At 35.7% G+C, this 6,231-nt stretch overlaps 1 protein-coding gene across 1 annotated transcript in view; it reads right to left on the bottom strand.

Annotated features, from left to right (window-relative positions):
• Window positions 1–6,231, bottom strand: part of LOC141541804 (guanylate-binding protein 1-like) — a 125,426-nt gene that overhangs the window by 60,188 nt on the left and 59,007 nt on the right. The window lies entirely within an intron of this gene.

The following is a 6,231-nucleotide window of genomic DNA, read 5'->3' as shown; positions in this document are numbered from 1 at the left end:
TCTCCAGTATTATTTACTCACCAAAGTGAGTAATCCAAAAGTAGATTTCTAGTCTTGCATTCATCAGTTACGGCCCTTGATTTAATTCTTCCTGATTCACTATTTCTTTCTTCATCAAATGTCAGGGCAAAAGGGATCAGTGCACAGGTAACCACTCAGTTCCCAGGCAAAGCAGGTTTGAGAGGGCCGCCTCCCCAGCATCTCCCAAGGTTTGTTTGGGGAATGCGAATCCCTGAGGAATTGGCATAACTACTCTCAGCACATTCCAGGAAATTCCTAGATTTTAGAAGTTTTCATCCTGCTACGAGAGAGAAACTCATTGATCTCTAAAGCTAAAAGAGTACTATAGCTTGGTATAATATTTCCCCCATGAAAGGGATAGCTAGAGGGAAGCACTGCTGTTTTCCCAGGATGGTTATTTTAGGAACTGTACAAATTAACTCTCCTATTTTTTTCTATACTCAAAGGAACGTTCCTATCTGGGAGTGGGGCAATCCACAGTGCAAAAATAGAAATTGCCTTTTATTCAGACTCTTACAGAGGACTTTACCACTTCTAGCCAGGCATTGGTGTCTATTGCTTGCCCGAAGTCCTTGACTTGATTCCAAATCTTCCTGAGAGATCTATCTAAATGTCCCTTGCACTAAACCAAATCTTATTCCAAATAGGCAAGTAGTTCCACAAAATTCCTTCTTTTATCAGTACACAAATCCCTACTGTAACTACTTTTCTGTGTTTAGTCAAACCTCTACATTCAATAATTTGATAAGCATGAACCTGAATTGTTTATGGGGTATTCTTTTTCAATGATATTAACCCAAATCTTTGCCTGATATCCCCAGCCCAAGTCCCACATATTATTGAAGCAAGAGAATAGCATTCATCCTATAAAAACTTCCCTCTTCCCAAGCTGATGGGCTTCTTACAGAGAACTCACTCAGACACTGGGTACTTTAGCGTCCATTTACCAAGCAGTTCAATTTCCTTCCCAAATAAATGGGGCCCAAGTCTTTTGGAATGTGGGGTAACAAGGTCATCTTCTGAAATTATTTCCTGCCAAGAATGGGAGTTGAGCAGGGTCATCCTACAGGGTCCATTTGGAGGGACTTGAGCTGATGGAAGATCCAGTAGAGTTGAGTCAGATCTGTGAAGCTGCTCATTTGAATTTGTATTCCTCAAAGCCTAGAGGAAAAGCAACCTAAGAGAAGTAGAGGGAGATGGTGAGAGAGCACTCAGAGCAGGAGTCTCATTCTTGGGAGATGTGCTTATTCCTTCTCTGAGGATTCTATAGTTAGCTATCATCTCTTTGTAGAGATTACATTCTACCCCCAAAGCAATTTTCAGAAAGGGGGAATCTCAGCAGAATAACAGAGACATTCACAAAATCTCTGTCAAAAACTGTATAGTGAGATAGAGATTAACCAGACTTTTGCAGACTTTATATATATATGTAGTCCCTCTGTCTGTATCTTTTAAAAAAAACATTTTCCCTCTTTTGCAAGGGTTTGTGGTAGATGGATTGTAAAGGCCATTATAGATTGGCCACCTGCTTTTCAATAGAAATTATTAAAAAGAAAAGATGTTTGTGTCACAGGATACACTATACAAATGTTATTCCTAAATTAGTAACAAACTTAAATAAAAGTAACTTTTCCATTGATGTAACAAACTATTCCATAACTTACATCCCTCTAGAAGGAAACTTGAACACACTAAAATCCTCTTCTTTAAACCATAGGAAAGATAGTTCTGCATTAGTTTCAATAATCAATAAAATAACAGGTCCACAGTTGTAATAATTGTTTTTATATATGTATTTAAGGTCTTTTAAGGACCTTATTTCATACAAAAATATACATCTAGCAAGAGCCAGATAACTAGGCCAAACTACTCATTTACCTCGTTGTGAGATATGTGTTTTCAGATTGAAATCAGAAAGATATTACATACTTAAACTGTGCTTATGACTTCTATTGACTGCTTACTCTGATTATGGAAATTTGCTATAAGAAGAAAAAGCAGGGATCTGATTATAGTATTTAAAAATACCACCTTATTGCCAACTCAGAAATCCATTTGAGTAACTTAATTCTATTTCTCTCAAAGGGTGAGTTACTAACTTAAATCATTCTAAAATTCAAAACTCAAAACAGTATCAGTTATCACACCAAGAGATTTCATCTCCACACCAGCTTTCACTAATCAGAGTCTTTAGATCCTAAACTATATATCCCTTGTGTCTACAGATCACAGCCAAAGCTAGATGCAGGCCTGGCAGGTTGAAATCCTACTCTAGGGACTTCAAGAAAACTTAGAGATCCCAGTTGCTCTCATATTCATTAAACAATGAAACATGATGCACTTAATAAATATTAGGTAATTTGCTGAATGGGTTTTGAAATCCATTCTCTTTCAAAAAATTTGCAGTTACCCAGAAATCTAGAAAACTTCTCTGGGAAGTTTCTTGCATTGCTATGTGGCAGAACCTTTGATACAGCATCACAAATAATTTTGCCTTAAAACGACCACAAACTTGAGAAATTAAGCCAAATATTCAGTTATTAATAACATGTAAATAAAAGCTATTCCTTCAAATAATAGACACAATTAATGCTAAAGGAATTTTATTTAAATAGCTGTGGGGGTGAATGGGTTTGTTCTTTTACTTCTAAGGAACAGCCACAGGAAGACTGGACTAATTCCTCATCTTCTCAAGCCAGCAGATCGTGCAAATAACTAGTATGTAGTTTTCATTCCTAAATTTTCAATTAAGTACTAGAAATCTCATTCAAAAATCTCCAGAAACCTAGAGGTTAAAAAGATTGGAATTCTTCACCCAGAATCAGGCTTTTCCAAACCTGGCAAATTCACAAATCAGGGGAATGAACCTCAGAGAAGGGGTTGAGTCCACTGTCTCAGCCTATTCAGGCAGAGAATCAGTTTAGCTCCAAGGTCCCATCACTCTGGGCAGGTGGTCCAGTCTGAGATCCAAGTTATGTCAAACTCCTGAGACCCACAATTTCCCCTTACCATGGTCTGCCAGAAATCTCAGTCATGTCCCTGAGATTAAATTTGCCTATAAAATCTATTTATGGAGCATCCCATGGTTACTGCCTTCTTTTGGTCAGACCAAGAGTGTTAAAGCACTCTGCCTTCTGATGTCTTTCCCTTTCCCCTTCTCCTTTCCTTTCTCCTATGCCACATGGTATCTCTCCCAACTCCACTTTGATTCCCCACCCCACATTGGGGTGCTAAGTGCCTTTCAGGATTTAGCCTGCCAGTTAATGGCATGACCACTTCATAGGGTGTTTCTTTTCTCTTGGCAATGCAAGTTCCACTAAGGAAGGAACTTTCCCTGTCATCATTAATTATCAAAAACCCCTTTCTATGCTCTCCTACTCTATTTCATATATAACACCCCTAGTTTCTGTTGCGTCCCTCCATTTTGTCTGCAACCTCTTCCCTAAAGAAATCTACTTTTTACAAAAGAGAATGGCCAAGGTGAATTCTTCACGCAATTGAGTCCTACTTTTTGGTACCTATCATCTTCTAATATTTACATAACCCACATCTTTTTGGGGAACTCAGCCCATTGCATTTGGTGCCAGCCCAACATCCTGATCATCTCTGTGTTCGTGCCCACCATCCCACTCCTTTTTTTAGCCTGACATAATAATCCAAAACAATAGTACTTATCAAGTTTAGGTTTCCATATTATGACAATAACTCCAGATAACTTAATTAGCAATTTCACAATTTTCAGAAGTGATAGCTAAACAGACACAACCTGGCCTATCACAAAAATGGACAGGAATCTGGTGTAATTTACAATCAGCTTTCCAAATGTAATATATAGACCAACCGGAAAAAAAGTCATTTTATAAATCAATACTTTAGCTTGTGAGATTCTAACCAGATGTTCCATTCAAACTATCAAGTGCTTTTGCAAATCAATTATTCTCATTGCTTGTTTTTAAAACCTACTTTTTTAAACTTTAAGATTCACAATGTAGGTACTATCTAAGTAACTTTGAACCTCGGTAGAGCTGACAAAATTTTAGAAAATGGATTGTTTTCACAAATTTCCCAATATATACTTAGAAAGCAACATATTTCATCTAATAAGGAGGTGCAACCAAAAAAGTGATACCTCTTTTAGGTAAGTTACTAGAAAATTTTGTTTTAATAACCATTTTTTAACTTAAAAGTAAATACAGATTTAAAGTTCTAGTAGCAATAATTCAATATCAATGCATACATATTTCTAACATCTTATTCCCAGATGCATTAATTGAAAGTAATTCTATCTTACACAATTTAATTTTTAAAAAATTTATTTATTTTTAATATATATTGCTTTATAAATAATGTTTAAAGACAATAATCAGAGCAAAAGGGAAAATCCATGAGAGAGAGAGAAAAAAAACATAAAAAAGAAGTAAGCATAGCATGTGTTGATTTACATTCAATCTCCATAGTTCTTTTTAGGTTGAAGATAGTATTTTCTGTCCAAAGTCTTTTGGGATTGCTTCAGATCACTCAATCGCTGAAAATAACCAAGTCTTTTCTAGTTCTATAAATAATTTTTGATAGTTTGATGGTTTGATTGGCACTGAACAAATAGACCAATTTAGGCAGAATTGCCATTTTTATTATATTAATTTAGTCTATCCGTGAGTTATTGACATTTTCCAAATTGTTTTGCTCTGACTATATTTGTGTGAGAAGTGTTTTGTAATTGTGTTCATATAGTTCTTGGATTTGTACTGGCAGGTAGACAGACACCCAAATAATTTATGTTGTCTACAGTTGTTTTAAATAGAATTTCTCTTTCTATCTCTTCCTGATGGGTTTTGTCAGTAACAGAGAAATACTGAAGATTTGTGGGGGTTTGTTTTATATCCAGCAACTTTAATAAAGCTGCTAATTTTTTGAGTAGGTTTTTTGATTTTTCTAGTTCTCTATGTATATCATCGTATCATTTACAAAGAGAGATAGTTTTATTTCCTTATTTCCCATTCTAATTCCTTTAATTTTTTTTCTTTTCTTATACCTAAGCCAACATTTCTATTACAATGTTGAATAATAGTGGTGATGATGGCCTTCCTTGTTTCACCTCTGATCTTATTGGACTTCAACATTCCCCTCTCAGAATCAGGCAAATCTAACCACAAATAAGCAAGAGAGAACCTAGAGTTATTAATAGAATCCTAGAAAACCTAGATATATTAGACCTCTGGAGTAAATTGAATAGAGACAGAAAAGAATATACCTTTTTCGTGGTAGTACATGGCACCTACACAAAAATTGACCATTTATTAGATATAAAAACCTTACAATCAAGTGCAGAAATAGCAAATGCTTCCTTTTCAGACCATAATGCAATAAAATTATATTCAATAAAAGAGCAGGGAAAGATAGACTAAAAGCCAATTGGAAATTAAATAATCTAATTTTTAAAAATAAGTGGATCAAGCAACAAATGACAGATATAATTTAAATTTAAACACCCAGTAATTTAGGTTACATTTTTGAGAGAAAATTCTTCTTCCACCTTAAAAACTCCATTCTCCTAGACTGCCCAAAAACTTTGAAATGGCCTTAAACTAATTGAAACCTGATATGGAGACACAGGCCCTGGGAGCAAAATGGCAATTGCTCCTACCTCTCCCTCCAAGATGACTGAGAGAAACATAGAAATCAAAACACAGACTCACACTCACTCACAAACACAAATTGTTTTTAAATTCCTTTTCTTTCTGTCTAGTACAGAGTTATTTCTTCACTGCTTCCTGGAGAAGAACCTCTTCTCTTTTAGGAACCCACTTTTTTACTTCTTCCCTATAATTTCTTATAACTTTCTGTTGTGCAAATCTTTCCTGCACTCCAGAATGGAGATCTCCTTACCCCAGAGATCCCAGATTTACTCAACTCCAGATTTCCCAGCATCCCCTCTCTTCCAGGACTTTATGAGAATTATGTCCCTAGATGTGTTCCCATACCATAGTGATGCTGTTTGAGTGGTCTAGATTCCTGGTGGTCTAGAAATTAGTGGCTATAAAAGAGTTATTAAGAATCCCCTTTAAATTGGCCTCAGATTTTAGGAGTGAAAGAACTCACTCATTCCCAAATATTAGTTGCAAAATGAAAGTTTATTGTTAGATAGAAATCAGTTTACCAAGAGACTGACTTCTACAGTGGCAGATCTATGGATAATGGAGTTTTGCATTG

Source organism: Sminthopsis crassicaudata, chromosome 4 (assembly GCF_048593235.1).
Source record: "Sminthopsis crassicaudata isolate SCR6 chromosome 4, ASM4859323v1, whole genome shotgun sequence".
NCBI classification, from domain to species: domain Eukaryota; kingdom Metazoa; phylum Chordata; class Mammalia; order Dasyuromorphia; family Dasyuridae; genus Sminthopsis; species Sminthopsis crassicaudata.
The sequence above is the reverse complement of the archived record's forward strand: the minus strand, read 5'-3'. Positions and strand labels throughout refer to the sequence as shown.